Genomic DNA, 20,663 nt, shown 5'->3' on the forward strand with positions numbered 1-20,663 from the left:
GACATTTCTGCAGGGCTTTTTTTTTCTTTTTTCTTTTTTTTGGTGGAGACATTGTGAAGAACACTCTTGAAGCAAGTGTTTTGCTATAGCCTCATGAAAATAGCTACTTTAAAAATGTAAAAGTCAGAGGCGCCTGGGTGGCTCAGTCGGTTAAGCGTCCGACTTCAGCCCAGGTCACGATCTCGCGGTCCGTGAGTTCGAGCCCCGCGTCGGGCTCTGTGCTGACAGCTCAGAGACTGGAGCCTGTTTCAGATTCTGTGTCTCCCTCTCTCTCTGCCCCTCCCCCGTTCATGCTCTGTCTCTCTCTGTCTCAAAAATAAATTAAAAAAAAAAAAAAAACACGTTAAAAAAAATGTAAAAGTCAGGGTGCCTGCGTGGCTCAGTCAGTTAGCATCCAACTTCAGCTAGGGTCACGATCTCACGGGTCATGAGTTCAAGCCCCACTTCGGGCTCTGTGCTGACAGCTCAGAGCCAGGAGCCTGCTTCAGATTCTGTGTCTCCATCTGTCTCTGCCCTTCCCCTGCTTGTGCTCTCTCTCTCTCCCTCAAAATAAACAAACATTAAAAAATTAAAAAATTTTTCTAAAATGTAAGTCATACGTGCCATAGATAGTGCCATATAGAGATGCTATCTAGGTCACTGTTCTAAACTCCAGTTCCTCATACACACTCATTCCGAGAGATTAAGAGAGGACTGGAAAACAAATGGGACCAGTTATAAATAGTTCTGTTTCCTACATTTCTTCAAAATACAATGTTTCTTAGGGGCAATGTGGCACTAAGTATCCATGTTCTTAATCCTATCAATTTGAAATGTGAATTCTGAGAAGAAGCATTTTTTTCTGATGGGAATGAGTCCCTAGAACTAAACTGACACTTCCTGTATATGTGGGTGTGTGTACACATACACATTTACACATTCACACACACAACCGTTTCTGTTCAGCTAGAATGTTCATAATAGTATAATGTTGTAAGACACTTAAATGGCAATCAAGTGGGGATCAATTTAACAAATTTATTGTAAAATCACATAAAGTCTGTAATAAACAAAAATATTTATACATATGAATGTGTGTATCCGTGTTATGTATGAAAAGGGAAAAAAGTTAAACATATATGCTATGATTATAATTTGTTATTTCACTTTTTCATTTAAAACTTTTATGAGACTTAGTGATACCTAATATAATAGCTAATATTTAATAGAGATTAAACAGACTTTATGAAAACACCTAAATCAAACAGAAAAAGCTTTCACTAAAAAGTATGAAACAAATTTGAATAAGACCTTTCAAATTTTGAAAGGTAATGTTCCTAAATTAAAAAAAAATTAAACTTTGTGAAAAAATAAATGATCCACCAATTGATATTGAAATTGAAATATCTGCCATGGAATCTTTCTAAAAAATCACAATGTGTATTTTTGATTTTAACAAAATGAGTGTAAATTTCACTTAAAAACCTTAAAATAAAACCTTAAACGTATAAACATTAAAACTTTTCGGTGGCTCAGTCGGTTGGGCATCTGACTTCGGCTCAGGTCATGATCTCACAGTCCATGGGTTCGAGCCCTATGTCAAGCTCTGTGCTGACAGCTCAGAGCCTGGAGCCTGCTTCGGATTCTGTGTCTCCCTCTCTCTGCCCCTCCCCTGCTCATGCTCTGTCTCTCTCTGTTTCAAAAGTAAATAAAAACATTAAAAAAAAAACTTTTTAAATAAAATAAATAAAATAAAAAAATAAAATGTGTGTAGAATATTTACAAGTTTGGCCAAATGATAAGCCACAAATAAAGCCTCCACAAATTTCAAAGTAGAAATAATATAATATTCTCTGATCCAACTGAACTGCAACATGAATGTAATAACACAACAGAATATCAAAAAGTCCCTAAAACCTGGGGCTTATGAAAAGTTTTTTGAAACGATTTAAGGAAAAAATGTAAAGCCAAATTTTGGAATGCCTAAAAACATCAACCATGAAAGGCACTCCTATCAAAAAAAGACACTAGGTTTTAACTGAAGATAGGGAAAAGAAAACAGCAAAAAACCAGGGGAAAGCAGAAGGATGGGTTTAATAAAGATAAAAGCAAAATGTAACCAATTAGAAATAAGAAAAATGAATCTTTGAGCAAACCTTATTAGTTAGTAGAAAACACAAAATAAAAAAATAATAAATGATAAGGAGGATATCATCACTTTTGGAGGAAATTAAAACTTTTATAAGAAAGTATATTGTTCAACTGTGCAAAAGCAAGTGAAATTCTAGGAAAAAAAAAAACCCAGAACACTTTTTAGGAATGTTCACTAGATTAAATTGATCCTAACATAAACAGAATATCTATAAACCAATCACTAAGAAAAAAATGAAGTTGTGAAAATGTTGCCTCTCTATATTAAGTCACCAAACTCATACCTATCTCAGGGTAATTTTACCAAACCTTTTATAGATCAGAAACCTACAAAACTATTAAAAAATCTTCAATTACATAAAGAAAGAAATCAAGTAAGTCTCTTTTATGAAGCTAGTCTTACCATGACAACAAAATTCAGCAAAGGATTTATAAACAGACCAAACCAAACATTGTTATGATGTCGATGAAAATGCTAAATGAATATTATCAAACACAATTCAGCCACAAATTAAAATAATAATACTATGGCATCACCAAGTGAAATTTATTCCATTACAGCAAGAATATTTCAGCATTAAGAAACCTATTAACTTTATCATATTAATGGATGATGAGAGAAAGACATAGATCATTTCATAGATGTTGAAAGGCCTTTGATAAAATTTAGTATCCTTTTTTTATTAGAAAAATAAGGATACAGAGGTGCCTAGGTAGCTCAGTCAGTTAAGTGTCTGATTCTTGATTTCAGCTCAGGTCATGATCTCACTGTTTATGGGATCAAGCCCAGCACCTGGCTCTGCACTGACAGCAGGCAGCCTGCTTGGGATTCTCTCTCTCTCTCTCTCTCTCTTCCTCTCTCCCTCTCTCTCTGCCCCTCCCCCATTCACATGTGCATGTGCATGATCTCTTTCTCTCTCAAAAATAAAGAAACATTAAAAAAAAATAAGGATACATGGATATTCTTTAAACATGATGAAATACAGTGATCTCAACACCAAAGTCTTTTTTTTGAAAACATTGAACAATTAGAATCATTCTCCTGAGAATTTTAAGACAAAGATGGCCACCATTACCATAATTATGATATCATTTTGAAAGTATTAGCCATTGTAGGTAGAGTACCTACCTTTACTGTAGGTAATAAAATACAAGTGCAAAAACATAAAAAAGTCAAAACATAAGTGGTCAACTACAATACATTTCACAAATCATATGACAAAGAATTAAAGGCCTAATTAAGAAAAGAATTTCTATGACTCAATAAGGAAATAACAACTAAATGGAAAAATGGATAAAGGTTTAGACAGTTTCACTCAAAGTAAAATTTAGGTGGCTTAATCCCACTGAGGACACAAGTGAAGCAAAGACTCAAAACCAATGAGGCCATGTTGAAAGGCCACAAGGACTAGAGCGAAGAAGCTCTGAAACTCCAAATGTGGGGTGATTTGAACAACAAAAGAAATAGTGGGAAGAATGAATTACTAACCATAGGATAATGTAACATTCCATGGGTCCAGACTGATATGAACAAGAGAGTCAATCAATCAGTAAGCAATGCATAATAGGAGGGGAAAGAACACTCTTCTTTAGAGCAGAATTCTACCTACTCAACGTAGAATGAATGTTGGCAATCACCGTTTATTTTCACCAACAGATTCTGAAATTAGTGACTGAATATGTGGTTTAAAATGTCTACACAGTCTCAAAGTATCTCCCAGAAAATACTCAATAATGAGAAAGGGGAAATTCCAGTACCATAGAAAACCTATCAGGTACCATCTGAAGCAAGTGATCAAATTTGACATCATAAGTAGTGGAACCAAATCTAAACCATGCACCTTGTGATACAATGAAAGACACAATGTTACTTCTGTTGTATTCTTATCACAGAATTTAGTGTTAAGGAGACATAGGCAAGCCAAAATCAGAGACATTATACAAGAAATCTGGCTAGTCCTCTCAAAAAAAAAAAAAAAAAAAAGTAAAGGTAATAAAAGGAGGGGGAAAAAGAGAAAATCCCAGATTCAAGGAGACTAAGGTATAACAGCAGCTATGAACAATGTATGATCCCAAATTTAATCCTAGGCCATTATAAACACATTAGTGGAATATTTAGTGAAATTTTGAAAAGGTATGTAAGTGCCAGTTTTGTATCAATGTTAATTTCCTGATGTTTGTAATTGTACTGTGTTTATGTAAAATGTTAATATTGGAGGGATACTCTTGATGTGTATATATCAGATACTTAGTAAATTTTTGCAAGACCTTGTGTCTATCTTTTTTAAATGAAAAGTTAAATTTTAATAATTAAAAATACCATAAAATATTTTTTTATTATAACACTAGTAAAAAGACAATACTTTTATAACACAGTGTGGGTTAGTGTGTGGAAAACAGAAACCTTAATATATTATTTGTGGGGGTAAAATAATCTCTATGGAGTGCATCAAAATTTATGGAGTGCATCTCTATGGAATGCAAATTAAAAATTAAAACGCATGTATCTTTTGACTAAGCTTTTCTATATCTGGCAACTTTTCTTCCAGTTATACTTGCCTGCATGCAAAATGGTAAGTGTATAGAGGTAGTCACTGCAGCCTAGTCACTGCAGCCTCCTTTGCAACAGGAACAGACTAGAGACCACATGCATTTCCACCCATAGAGGACTAGTTGATTCAAACAATAAAGTACATAAAACAATAAATGAAACCAAATTCAATTAAATACTTAAAAAATAAAAGAATAAGGGAATATTTTAGGCAATAATATTGAATATCTAATAATAGTTATAGGCAAAAGGCAAAGTTCATAAAACTGTAGCATTTATAACTACTCCTATATATATTTCTTTGAAAGGAGAGGTAAGAAACATTGTTTGCATTGATAGTATCTTAAGAGGTAGGTAGTTAAGAATATAGGCATTTTACTGTTGTACTCAGACTTCCTGAGTTCCAATTCTAACTCTTGTCAGTAATAGTTGTAAAGTACTACAGTAAATTATGTAACCACACAGAGCCTCAGTTTCCTTATCTGGGAAATGGGCAAATAACTGTTGCTACCTTAGAGTTGTTTTGAGGATTAACGGAGTCATTTGATTCAAAAGACATATGACAGTATCCAGCACTTAAAAACAGTTCAACAAATGGTTTTTATCACTACCTTTAGGGACAGAAAGTTTGTGAGTGTGATGACAGGGTAGGAGCAAGACTTTCATTGTATAGATGTGCACATTTAAAAAAATATATATTTTATTTAGTCTTGAGAGAGAGAGAGAGAGAGAGAGAGAGAGTGAGCATAAGTGGGGGAAGGGCAGAGAGAGAGGAGGTAGACACAGAATCTGAAGCAGGCTCCAGGCTCTGAGCTGTATGCACAGAGCCCAACTTGGGGCTCAAACTCATGAACTGTAAGATCATGACCTGAGCTTAAACAGAACGCTTAACTGACTGAGCTACCCAGGCACTCCTAGATGTGCACATTTTAAATTTTGAGGTATGTGACTGTATTAGCTCTTTAAATATAGGAAAGAAGTGATGAGAAAAAATACATTCAAATCAAAAATAAAATTTTATTATTCTTTATTAAGAAAAAAATCTCAAAAAATCATGCTTGTTATCCAGTTGTGCCCCATTGGTAACTTCATTAAAAATATCTATTCCACTGGAGATGAGTTTATACTTTAATATTATATCAAATTATTTTTTTCAATATTTATTTTCATTATTGGCTTTATGTTTTCATTTTAGTTATTGTGACACTAATATTGTCTTTATGGAATGATCTAAATTTTAGACACATATTGGCTGCATTTGTTCAAAGTGAAATGCATTTCTATTTGTTTTTGTTTTGTTTGAAACTTTTATTGGCAAAAATATTTCATATTTTTATTAACTAACAAAAATAAGATTTTGTTTCAGTATTCATTCTAGTGTAAGCATATGGACTTAAGTACATTGATGGTTACAGGTGAGACATAGGCTCACAATTTTATTAAAACTGTAATTTTAATTTAGAATCATGTCTTCATATTTTCTGCACAAATTTCATTAAATTATTATCTTGTGAACAATTATTTAACATGAAGAGAATTTGCCAAGTCTGGCCTATAATAAAGTATGGCTTGATGTAATAAAATGCATTTAACTAATTTTGCTAAGTTAAAAAGCTTTATTATCCTCAATCTCTGATTCTAGAACTGGAAAATGAAGCAGGGATTTCAATTTGCACAAAAAGCTATATGAGTATGTGCATATACTCATGGGGCTTTAATCTCATAAATTCTGTACTCTCTGCCAAGACCAACACTATCACTGAAAATTAATTTGATATCAAAAGCTCTAATTGTGGTGCAATTAAAACCCATCATTACCTCCCTTTTTAGGAAGGGAAAGTATCCAAGCCCTTCTTGCCAAATCTGAGTTCTACAAGACTTTGTATTAGACTGAGTGCTAGAGACACTTAATAATATCTGAAAATAAGAGTCGCAGCCTGAAGCAACATACTATGTCTCTTTAGTTGTATTTTTAATACCCTCTCTTTGCTGCAGAACTATAAAACCACAAAACATGCTCTTAAACTTTGATGATAAGGAAATAGAATATGGCATTAATGAGATCTTATCTCCTATATGTTATGTACATTTCCACATGTTTACATATATTATTGCATTTAATACTCAAAATATTCACACGATATGGGGATTACTAACCCCTTTTGTAACATTTACATATAAGGTAGCTATCAAACAAAGAAACTGTATAACCAGGCTAGGTTAGAAGTTTAACCCAAGGGGATTACTAACCCCTTTTGTAACATTTACATATAAGGTAGCTATCAAACAAAGAAACTGTATAACCAGGCTAGGTTAGAAGTTTAACCCAAGTCTCCTATGACTCATTTATATTCCCTAGTTCTATATGTTACATCCTCTTTTTTTCCCAAGTCTTTCCTCTGTATGCCTCCTCAAATTCAGTGATTTGATGTGAATAGGATTCATGCTTTGGCTGAGAATAGTGATTCTTAAACTGTAATGTGTGTATGAAACACGTAGAGATCTTGTTACTAAAAGGCAGATTCTGAGGGGGAGCTGGCTGGCTCAGTTGGTGGAGCATGCAACTCTTGATCTTGGGGTTGTGAGTTTGAGCCCCACGTTGAGTGTAGAGATTGCTTAAAAATAAAATCTTTTAAAAAAGAAAGGCAGTTTTTGATTTGGTAGGACTGAGTTAAGAAATTGTGCATTTCTATCGAACCCCTGGGAAGTACTCATGCTATTATTATTCTGTGGACCACACTTTGAGCAGCAAAGTACTAGTGTCTTCTCTCCTCTCCGTGGAACATTCTAGTTGCAAGCAAAGCCTTATTAAACGTTAGCCATACAAATTACTTTTCCAGTTTCATACTGCAGACTCATTGGGCTGGCCAGTCTAACCTAATTTATAAAGTTGGCTAATATTATGGGAGATAAAGAATACCAATATCCAGGGGCACCGGGGTGGCTCAGTCGGATGAGCATCCAACTTCGGCTCAGGTCATGATCTCACACTTTGTGAGTTCGAGCCCTGCGTCAGGCTCTGTGCTGACAGCTCAGAGCCTGGAGACTGCTTCAGATTCTGTCTCCCTCTCTCACTGCTCCTCCCCTGCTCACATGTTGTCTCTCTCTCTCTCAGAAATAAATAATGATTAAAAAAAATTTTTTTAAGAATACCAATATCCAAATATATTTGTCTTCCTCCATTACACAAGTAATGCATATTCGTTACTAACAATCAAAATTGAACAATAAATTGTAAAATATTTACCTGAAAACCCATTCAAAAGAATAAAGGACTCTGAAAAAGATTCTGGTATATAGCTTTCCACGATTATGATGAACATACCACTTTCAATTTCTGTGGAAATTATTTTTGTGTTAATAAATATACATCTACCCATGATTAAATGATTAGAGGAACTGGCTATTTTCCATGTATGCCCACAATCTGTAAGTTACTTTCTCTCTCTGGGCCTCACTTTTCCCCCTTGTAAAATGAGTTGAACCAGGTGATCTGATAGATCCTTTTGCAGACCACTGGTGGAAACTACTATTCTTTACATCTTTATCTCAGTGTTTTAAATTGCTGTACACTCATGATTATATCCCATTTCTCGTGAGCTTTCACAAGAATAAGGTTAAGAAAATAGCAGGCATGCAATCTTCACAACCTCAAAAGGCTTAGTCTTAAAGAAATCTGCATACAGCAGCAATCCGCATTTAAACCTGCAGAGTGTGAATGGTGTTCAGTATTTCCCTGCCTCAGCAGTAGGTCAGCTGTGCCTTCTACTGGAGAACACTTCTTTCTTGGTTTACACGGGTTTTGCAGAGGAACATACAAAATGTACAAACTACCACGATGAGTTTTTACTTCTGCAAAATATCTGTAGATATTCATGTACTCTTTTAGAGTTATTGCAACGGTATTTTGCACATAAACGTAGAGTGTTTCCTGTCAGAAGTTTTTCTTGTTAAACACTATTACACCCCATGTAATGAAAAAGTGACAAGTTCTCATGTGTACTTGCATGAAGCTAATACAATCAACATTAGCAGGAAATTAACTGAAATTTGGAACAAGGGGTGAGAACAAGTAGCTGAATGTATCTCTACCTCTCTGTGGATATTGTAGGACTCCCACGTCTAAGAGTGTGCATTGAAAGAACTTGAGTTTTCTGCAGTCTCATTTGAGAAGACATGCTTTTTGCCCATTTTTTATTTGTTTGTTTTAGAACCTCTCTCCATCATGTACCTGACTAATACTCAGAACTTTTACTTGCCATTTGAACACCAACTGCCCCAACCAACCCCATCTGGAACTACCTTCTGATGGGGTGGATTTATTATAAAACATTCAGGTGTTCATCAAAACTTAGAGATTGAAAGGAGGAGATTTCTTTTTGTCCTTCCTTCCTTCCTTCCTACCTTCCTTCCTTCCTTCCTTCCTTCCTTCCTTCATCCCTTCCTCCCTTCCTCCCTCCCTCCCTTCCTTTAATTTACTTATTAAATTTACTATTAAAACTTCTAAAATTTAGGGGCACCTGGGTGGCTCAGTCATTTAAGTGGCTGACTTTGGCTCAGGTCATGATCTCACGATTTGTGAATTCGAGCCCCACATCGGGCTCTGTACTGACATCTCAGACCCTGGAGCCTGCTTGGGATTCTGTGTCTCCCTCTCTCTCTGCCCCTCCCCCGCTCACACTCTGTCTGTCTGTCTCTCTCAAAAATAAACATTTAAAAAATTTAAAAAAAACTTCTAAAATTTCTGCCAAGCCTTGCAATTTTATAATACTAGGAATCTCTTTATTTCCTATCTAATATGCATTAGAGGCAGAATACATATCTTATGACACGGTCACTGTGCTCATGATATAAATAAAGCATCTTGTTTTCTCTTTGAGGCTCTTCTACAGGGAGCCAGCAGGACATGCAGAAGCCATGACATCCATCTTATTGTTCTTCTCACATTTAGAAAATGTGGCCCCTTGTTTTTTTGAGAGATGACCTCAATCACACATTTCTGAGCATGTCCGTGTGTTGCAGTAGAATTTGTGATGCTTCAGTAAAAATGTCATGCTTTTGTCTCTTTCACTACCTCAAAAATCACACCTTGTACAAGAAGAGGGAAGGCCAACCTCTGACTCTGGATACATTGCCAGGGTTCAAATCCCAGATCTCTGTGACCTTTGGTAAATTACTTAACTTCTCTGTACCTCAATTTCCTCATCTTAAAATGGGGCTAATCATACCACCAACCTCAAAGGGTTGAGTTGAGTATAAAATAAGGTAATATGTGTTAGTGCTGGAACACTTTCTGGCTCATAGTAAGCCAAATATTGGTGTGTTTTCTTTTATTGTTATCTTCACAATTTTATGAGAGAGAAATAAAGTTTCTATAAAGTTTACTGTGATGTGAGGCTATTCCTGTTCACAAAATTTAATCCTAAAGATTACCTCATTGCTTCAAGTCTATCTTTGACATTACCTTCTTTGTGAACTACTTCCAGATCCCAGAAGACTGAATTAAACTATGACTTCATTAAGCTGAAAGAGTATATTAAAATATCTCCATTAGAACTCTTAGCATAATTGTACTTTTTTCTTCTTTCTTTGCTTTTCTTTGCTTCATTTGACCCTTGCCCCATGCATACTAGTGTTCCTTTGTAATAAGTACCAGCTTACCCCTTTTGTGATCCCAGCACCAATGATAGGGTTTGGTTTATCACTGCCATTCATAAATGTTCATTACATGAGTGAGTGAATAAATGAATGCACAAAGAAATCTGTGGTCTTCTAAAGAAGTACATAATCCCAGATCCATTTCTATTCAGTGTTTCTTTCTTTAATGGCTTGTTTACCTGTTTCTACTCTATGTTTACTGTTGATTAAGCGGCTCGCTCACTGAGATGTTGCTGCAGCAAAGCTAATCAGAGGCAGCAGATCACAAAATGCAGAGTGTCCATGACTGCTCATTTCTTCTTCTTGAGGTGGTAAAATGGTAGTGACCATGGCATTCTGGAGGCTTATACAATGAGGATCACTGAGAAACAAATTCTGAAAACTTTCCCCTTCTCCTTTTGAGCATGCTTAGGAGAGAGCTGATAGGACAAGTTATTTTATTAAGCTAGATAAGCTCCACTTTTCTATATTTGTCTCTTCCTCTGAATTTCCCAATTCTCAGCCCGAGGTTGCTTACCAAATGAAGAAAGACCAGAACCTAATTTCTTTAAAATATTAAATCACTAATCCTTGCCCCCAGGGAGAGGACTTGAGATATTTATTGGGGGGGGGGGGGGCAAAATTACACAATTAAGGGGCAGTTAACCTTTTTGAGCCTCAATTAGGGAACAACACGAACATTAGAAATATAATGCAGGAAATCAAATATCACTTTACTTACATTCATCAATGCATTTACCTCTGCTTATGTTTCCCATATACTTATTTTATCATTTCCAATGATTCTCTCACTAATAAGGATGCCTTCGAAGATATACATTAAAGGATTTTCTTCTTGCAGTTAATGTACTATAGAAAGCTAATGATGATTGATCACCTGACATGTGCTAACTATTCTGCTAAATTTTTTCACAGGATGTTTCATTTGAGAGTCACACCGACTCTGTTACACTTTTTATGGACTAACCACTCCTTATTTTACAGGTTGAAGAAGTTAAATTACTTTTCCAAGGTCACATAATTTATTAGGTGGAGAGCCAGAATTCAAAACTATATCTGAGTTCAAATTAATGTGGCCTCATATAAAAAACACTGGCCTTACTCCCTGCATGAAATTTATCACTTTCCATCCATGCCCAAGGTCCTCCTACTAGAAATTTTCTTCTTTGGTTTGTTCCTTTTATGACTTGTCCGGGTACATTTTTATCAAGTAGATTTTACAAAACACCAACATCTTTATACCACCAAAGATTCTGTGGTCATCATATGAGCCATATAGAATGTTTAAATGTACCAAGTAGTCAAGGTGTGGGCTTTGAAATAGCAGCTTCTTTTCCCTGACAATGACTTAAAGTTCTTATTTTATAAGTGCTGCTCTTTAAGAATATAAGTGGCATATATTTATATCCTAGCCAGCTTTTGAAACATTACTGTGTTGGTATTCTGGGAATCAAAGAACAAGTTGTTCAGGGAGACATTTTACAGAGCAACACTTGATATTTCAGGGGTAGAATGGAATATGAATATGTGACTAAGTCCATTGAGTCCCAGAGGAGGTCCATCTGAATGTAAAAAGCAAAAGCCAAATAATTCAAGAAGGGATTGAGGAAAATATGATCTGTAGCTCAGGGAGTATAAAGGAACAACTTTATTAGCTAGAATGGTTTATCAGTGTATATGCTGTTTTTTCATGTGATATATACATGGGAAGGTGTATATACACACACACATATACATACATACATACATATATATACATATATATACATATACATACATACACATACCACAATATTATTCTTTGCCAAATACTATGCAGAGAGCAAAAAAAATGTGTCATATACAGATGTCATCGTAAATAAAATATGTCAGTAAACTGATGACAAATCAGGCTACTGTTCATAGATGCCCTCCTAGGGTGATGAAGGAGCTAACTTAAAGAGATTCCAGATTGCATCTGCCAGAGTTGGAAAATAAAGGTGGATATCGCAACAGGGTAGCAAGGGGTTCTTCTCCTTGGACCACACTGTAGAAACCATCAGCTCCATCCTGCAGAGTGGACTAGGGCAATAGTAATGGTCAGTGTCTGGCTAGGAAGTTGCAAGCAAGGTACAGCTGTGAATGTGGGTGTGAAAACTGCTCATTTGGAAATGAAACTAAGACCTTACTTTTCTTCTTAGTTTTCTCCAGGACAAATGATCGGACAGACCTTGTGTGGTCAGGGATATGTCAAGAAAATTGAAATACTTATTGCCATATCTTTACAGGAAATGAGTGATGATGGTATCTCATCTGAGAAGACAGCAACAGACAGTAGATCAGGCTCCTTGTGCCTTTCTTTATTTAAATAGCTTTAATTTAGATGTGCCTGATTTGATTTAATTTGATTAAGTTGACTCACAGCAGCTTAAGACAAAATTATAAATAAGAGTTAATGCTGAATTTTAAGATTTTAACTGAAATTCAGTTTAAACCAGGTCCATTAGTATCAAGATAAGTTTCAAGTAACGTAGACATGGTTTGAAATCTATGGGTCATTGGAAGGAAGGGATGCTTCAGAGGTCTGACTTTATCAACAGTAAACTTTGGTAGGCACTCGTGACTTTACAAGGATTGAACAAGGACTGAACTCAACATTGAATAAGCAGATGTAGGGAATGGAGCAAGGGAAAATTGAGAGTTATTGTAAGAGTCTGAGAGGAGTTATGTGGATTTGGGAAGATCTCAAAGGATCAGTGAAATTGAGGAAGATACCTAACAGTCTTTATAAGCCAAATTTATTAATAAGGGGCCATCTTTGTTGGTTATTCATCCAGCACCAAATTAGAACACAAACATCCCATAAATACGATTTTAGGATGAAGTGATCTGTGTATTGATTGATAGAATGGGTGCCCCAGTACTGGAGTTGGGATGTGATAACATACCAGGTTGGTGGGGTTAGTAGGTAGCAATTTTGAAGGTCTCCCCACAGTGGTCCAAGACAGCAAAAAGTCTCTAGTTTACTTGGTTCTATGTCCTCTCTAAGCAGAATGAACAGTTATCCACCTAAATATTCTCCCTTAACCCACCTTGTCAAGAGTGATAGCTCACCCTTGACAGAACACAGAACTTGAACCAGGAACAAGGAAATTAATGGAATAAAAAAAGACTCATGTACAATGATGAGCTATCTGACAAATATAAATAAGCAAAATCGGGGCACCTGGGTGGCTTAATTTGTTAATTGTCTGACTCTTGATTTCAGCTCAGGTCGTGATCTCACAGCTGGTGAATTCGAGCCCCACATCGGTCTCCACACTGTCAGTGAGAAGCCTGTTTGGAATTCTCTCTCTGCCCTTCCCCCACTTGTGCGCTCTCGCTCTCTCTCTCTCTCTCTCTCTCTCTCTGTCTCTTCAAATAAATAAATAAACTTAAAAAAATAAGCAAAAGGCCAGCAAATACAGCAGCCAATAGTAATTAGAATGCTTTATGGAGATCTGAGGATTCCTGGTGAAAAATAACAACATTAATGATGTTTGAGATGGAGCCCCAGATCTTATTGCCTTGTACCCTATAATCATTCAGTTATTCAACAAATGATTTACTAGAGTAAAACTGGCTGCAGGCATTGTGCCAAATATGAGGGTATAACAATAAAAAAAAGATAGTAGTTACTCTCAGGGAGCTACACTCTACTAAGGGATACACACAAATGGATTGAGAACCATATGCTGATTCATTCTTGGAAAATTACAAGGTTCTATGAGAATACATTGAAAGAGCTCCTACTTCAGCCTCCGAGGATGGGCATGGATGAAGGAAGAAAAGACCAGGAGAAGTAGACTGGAGTGAACAGTTGACCTCAATACAAGAGGGAGCCACTGCTCCAGTAGGCTGGAGGGAACCTCACGCAGTAGACAGTATTACATAATGTGAAGAAAAAGGTGGTCAAGAAATATGGCACAATGGATGAAGATGCCAAACTCACTTCTCTATTCCAAATGATTGCAGGTGTGTCTATTTGCGAGCACAAGAGATCTATTTGCGAGTGCATGAGATCTATTTGCAAGAGCAGGAGAAGGATGGCATCTTCCTGGAAGATCTTTTCTAAAGGCAGGGAGTTAGGGAAACAATTCTATGAGAGACTGAAAACACCAGGGAATGTTTTTGCCACATAGTAGTGGGTTCTAGGAGTAGAAGTGATGGGTATAATAGTTAGATGACAAGAAAGAATTATCAAGCATAATGAAGCTGAGGTCATCAGAGAGAATATCTGAACCAAGATACTTTTGACTCAGAGCAGTAAATAATAATGATGAAAATCTGCATAATCATAGGTTAACTAATTATAAAATTTCTAGATACATTTGCTCCTACCGACTGTTATACTGTGGGACTGTACCCTCTCTGGAAGAAGTCATCCATGCCCTGAATATACTATGCCTCTGAGGGACTATAATCCTCATGCTAGGCTAGCATATTACAAACCTTGGAAGCTGCCTATGAGTTGTAAAAACCCAATGTTTTTCATAAAGTGTCTTTTGAGACTTGGCCCTAGGGCCCTTGATTAATTTCTCTTTAAGAACCACTTTCTCTATGCAAAAACAGGAGCAATGGGAGAGGAAGAAAATTGCATGAAAGAGTTAAAGACAATTTATACACATTTACTTTTAAATAGGCTAGCTGTTCTAAGCAGATTCTTTTCACTTCTTCTCCTATTACATTTTTGGGAGGATATTTCAGGCTTGACCTTCATACACATTTTTTGGGTTCCTTCTATATTTTTTCTCTTCTTTTTCCAGAATTTCACATAGCTTTTCTTGAGCATCTGTTACACGGCAGGCATAGTGGTAAGTAATGCAGATGTGAACAAATCAGGGACAATCCCGGCCACTGAGGGATGTTTAAACAAATGATTCTAATGTATTATGATAATTATCCATTGATCCTATGAGAACACATATTTATCCACCCATCCACCCACTAGGAACTCAACACACATTTATTTATTTATTCATTCATTCATTTAAAAAATTTTAATTTTTTATTTTGAGAGAGAGAAAGAGTGCAAATACAGGTTGGGGGGGGCAGTGCAGAGAGAGAGGGGAGAGAGAATCCCAAGCAGGCTCCGCTCTGTCACCACAGAGCCCTACATGGGGCTCAAACTCACCAACCGTGAGATCATGACCTGAGCTGAAATCAAGAGTCGACTGGTTAACCAACTAAACCACCCAGGTGCTCCACAACACACATTTATTTAATTCCATCTGTGTGCTAGGTACTGGAAGCCACTGAGTGAACAGGACAAATAGTGACCCAGCCTTCGAGGAGCTTAGATTCTAATTAACTAAGGATCTTCTGTAGTAGACAAGGGTCTGCTTGCTTTTCCTAGGCCACACAGTGGAGGTGACAAATTGTTTTAGAAGGACAAGAAGCACTGTATTGGGTAGATAAAAAAATATATAACATGTGGGGCACCTGGATGGCTCTGTCTGTTGAGTGACCTACTCTTGATTTCAGCTCAGGTCATGATCCCAGTGTTGTGGGATCGAGCCCCAGTCGGGCTCTGTGCTGAGCATGGAGGCTGCTTGGTATTCTCTCTCTCCCTCTCCCTCTGCCCCTCTTTCACTCTCTCTCAGTGCCCCTCTTGCACTCTGTGTCTCTCTCAAATAAATTAAAACGACAAGAATGACAACAAACAAACAAACAAACAAACAAAACACCCATATCAGCAAGGGCAAAACATGAAGACACAATAATTCATGAAATGTTTGAGGATGGACAATGAGCAGGCAAAATATAACCAGAGTGGTGATTGTGGAGTGGGTTCAGAGCATGCCAGTTCTGTGGGTACTTTATTAGGAGCTCTGAAGTAAAAAATAATCATGAAAGAAGAAAATTGGGAAATAGTTAAATAAAAATGGAAGAGGTTTACTTACTGCAGAATTTTTTGCCACATTCATAGGAAGAATGCACATATAAGAGAGGCCTATAAGTTACATAGTTATCAAGTTATTTGACCAGGAATAACTTTGCTATTGAACCTTTTTCAGGACTCCCTTCTATGGAATATAAGGCCAATGGTGGGCCAGAGCAGGGCCAGCAGGGCCGTGTGTGGCTGCAGATGTAGCTAAATATGGAAATTTGAGTCACACCACAGAAGGCTTTGGGCACTATGAATTGGACTCCATTGGCTAGACAGGAATTGAGGAGGGACACAGATTTTTGTATTATTTGTCTCTGAATTAAATCAATTCATTTTATAAAAATGTTGAGTCCTCAAGCATTTAATATAAAGAAATATATAGGAAATAATATACCAGATATGCATGTGCTTTCATTTCAAATTCATCAGCTGTCAATATTTTGACGTAGTTGCTTTAGATCACATTGTAAAGAGCTAATTATCTCAGCAAATACAAATCTCAAAAAACAATTTTCAGTACAAACAGCAATCAAGTTGCACTGTGTATTCTATGGTACCACATATAGAGCTTAAATACCTGTACAAATTACCACGTAATGTTTATGAATTCGTAACTATATACTAAAATACCAAAATGTTCCTGGGAATTATAAACACTGAATTAAAGATGAGGATTTCTGTAGAGATGATGAGAAGGAAGAGTTTTGAATTATGGCTAAAATATTTAATTCCTCAATGAAAACAAAAATCCTATCTACACAAACAAGAAATAATGCTAATTTATAAAGCTGGGTGAATGATTGTCTTAGGTACAGCTCCCTGAATATAGAATTTGAGACAGTGATTGGTGGATACTTGAGAACAATTCCTAGAAGAAATGAAAGAAGGATTGGACAAAGGGAAAAACTGACCTGCAGTTCAGTTACAACGGGATGTCATCTGATCCCATTGGGAACTGTGGAACTGAGATGACTGTTGAGAGATTTTTCAAATTAGGACAAAGGTGTTGGGTGTTAGAACCTTCTAGCTGGAACATGACTGTTTCCCCTGAAGTATCAATATGAAGTGATTCTCAAGAAAAAATGGTTATTCTCATTATTGGATTATAGTATTCTTTTCTATAATCATCTACATTTTCCTTCTCTCTACTCCAGGATAAAAAGCTTCAATTCCATACAAAATTGTGTCTTTTCAATTTAATTTTTTTTAAGTTAGTACCATAAAGTCCATATATTTGCTAAATCAGGGTCAGCAAACTATGGTCCAAGGGACAAATCTGGATCACTGCCTGTTTCTGTCACCCAGCAGTGCTCATTCATTTACACATTTAATGGTAGTTTTGTCCTACAAAAGCAGAGTTAGTAGTTGTGACACAAGCTATGTAACCCACAAAGCCTAAAGTATGTACTGTCTAACCCTTTACATAAAAAGACTGCCAATCCTACTTTAAAAGCATCAGCCATTTTTAGATTTTGCTTTGAGAAAATCCATACGTGGTAACATAGCAGTGGATAGGGGCTAACATATCTGGCTGCTTGACCTTTCTTTACTGTTTTTCTAACAGAAAATTAAAAAAACTAAAGCCAGTTGACAGGGGCAGTGCTTTCTTGCATCTCTGCAAGGAAAATAAAAGTCCCCTGTGGTGAAGTCATTTCTTGCCCTAAAATATGTCTCCACAACAACACGGAACAAGTCAAGGAAAAAATAGTGTTAAGATCTACTTTTATAGTTTGTAGGCAACTGCAAATTACTGACTTGGGCAATAAGTAACAGTGGTCTTTCTGTCTGTTTATCTATCTATCTATCCATCCATCTACACACATGTACATACAAACACATGCATGACATTTTTCCTTCATGTGAGCTAGCTGCTTGCCTTCTTCCCATTGGAATGTCATCCAGGAACAACTTGTTTGATACTGACATGTATTTGTCTCCGTATTTTTTATTTATAGTCTTCAAATTGTGTTTCATAACTTCTCTAATACAGGCTAGTTTGATAAATCTTATCAGCACACAAAATCTGTATAAGGCAACCAATGTTTATGTTTATATATATATATATATATATATATATATATATATATATATATATATATTTATAGATCTACATATATATGAAAATATACAAGTAAACATAAATATGGATGTGGGAACAGAGATGCATATATGCATATGCATTCTTCTGAATCTTGCTAGTTATATATTTCACCTTCCAAACTGATGTTGACTTTTCCATGGGTGTAATGCCAGTTTTTGTTTATCTGATCACTCTGAATGAGGGGATATCCAACCAGGTCACCTATGTGTTTGTCCATAAATTGAGTGGATTTGTTTCCTTTATTATTTTTTTCTCTCAGTACAACTTGGTTTCTGTTAGTATCCTTTGATCAGACCTTAAGCTCAACAGCAAGCTGTTGCAAATTTATGTGGTGAGTTCTGAGGTCCAGAAACAGTGTCTGTAGGCTATGTGGGCAGCCCAGTTGGGACATTTGCCTCTATTGTTATGGAAAAAGTCTCTGGGCTGGAATGATTCCTCTACATGCCTTTTTTGTTTGACTAGAAACAGTGTCTCTCCTGGTCTGTTGCCAGCACTAGAGAGAGAAAATCCCCATCTGAGGACTGTTTCCTGCAGCTGAGACTACAGCATGAACCCTGGGCTGCCCCAGAGTAAGGACGTGCCAATATTATCCATCAGCAGTGCCAAGAGGAATTTCAAGTTCTTTTCTTTTCCACCGGCCCTCTCCTTTGGCCTCTTGCCTTTCTAGATTAAAAACCATACCAAGATTCTTTGAGAATCTCCTCTATTTAGTTCTTGGTAAGTTGAAGGTGTAAATTAGCCCTTGGTTAAAGTTATCCCTCCATTAGATCTCTGCTGTTGGGAAAATATTTGAAGTCTTGGCATGTACAATATATCCAATGATGGGATAATTTTTTTCCTTTAACTGTAAGTGGAGTTTAATGGGGGTAGGGTAGGGAGGCACGTGGTTAGATGGTTTCTTTATATTGCCATCTGTAATACAGATTTTAATTGGGAAGTTTCCTCCTGTTTGTGCCATGTAAGCCCAGTAATTTTCAAAGAAATAATCTCAGATGAGAACACAAAATTAAACACTCACAACTTACATTTTGCTAAAGGAAACAAGAAAGAAAGAAAGAAAGAAAGAAAGAAAGAAAGAAAGAAAGAAAGAAAGAAAGAAAAGGAGGAAAGAAAAGGAGGAAAGAAAGAAGAGAAAGAAAGAGAAAGAAAAGGAGAGAGAGGGAGAGAGAGGGGAAGGAAGGAGGGAAGGAAGGAAGGAAGGAAGGAAGGAAGGAAGGAAGGAAGGAAATGACCCTTTAAAGCCTTTTTCTAATTTCTAATGATAATATAAAATATGGTGGCCCCTTTTTGATAGTCAGTTTGTGGGCGGATGGTTTGAATATGTGATGGACTGGGAGACATAAATAGAAAATATATTTTCTTGTGATTCATCAATTCCCTGCGCTATTTTAAAAACTCACATTTTTTATTTTGTGTTCTCTTAATTTCTTGGTGTGACAACTCATTCATGGTCTTTTACACTGATTTTAATAAATTATGAATAAAATGTTTGCAGTATGAACATTTCATCTTCCATAGTCTCGATATTCAGATGTTTGTTCTTACTTAGACACAGCCTTTATTTTCTATTTAGATCTAGGTGACGCAAATGAGTATTTGCTTATGAATACGAAACATCCATTAACACTTATTAACAAACAAAAGTATTCTGCCCCACCAGATGAACATCTGAAAACTGAGCAGGCACATCCTTCTGGTTTTCAGGTAAAATTTAAAGATTATCGTATTCATGATTATAAAAATTTGAATTCTACTTCTTAAGCATTTGTTCTGTGCCAGCACCACTCTAGATGCATTGGATGTATTTTATGCTATCTTTAACTTATCTTGTTAGATAATGTTTATCTTCTCCATTTTCGTGGAAAATAATTGAGATTTAGAGAGCTTATATGACTATTCCAAGGTCACTTAAATGGAAAATGGCAGAACTAGGATTTCAGTTAAGGTCAATGATATTCCAAGTCCAAAACTCTTAATTACTAGAATACATGATATTACTCAGGGAAAATATGCTTAAATTTACCACAAAGAGATTCCCTTCAAGATTTCCAGGTGTTAACTCCTCTATAAACACCAAAAAACCTATAGCTTCTTCATATTACAACCATCATGAGATGTCAATAATGCCCAAACCTGGCCATTTCAGACGTTTATCTCAAATATGAGTTGCATTTTATTTTATTTACATTCATTTCAATCTCTTTTTCTTTCATTTACCAAAAAAACTTTCAGAATTTCATATTATATGATGCCCTATAAATGCCATTTGACTTTAAAATTCCTAATTACCCTTTACATGGTATTCATCTGTGAGC

Source organism: Panthera pardus, unplaced genomic scaffold (genome assembly GCF_024362965.1).
Source record: "Panthera pardus isolate Hobbes unplaced genomic scaffold, ASM2436296v1 HiC_scaffold_22, whole genome shotgun sequence".
In the NCBI taxonomy this organism is placed as follows: domain Eukaryota; kingdom Metazoa; phylum Chordata; class Mammalia; order Carnivora; family Felidae; genus Panthera; species Panthera pardus.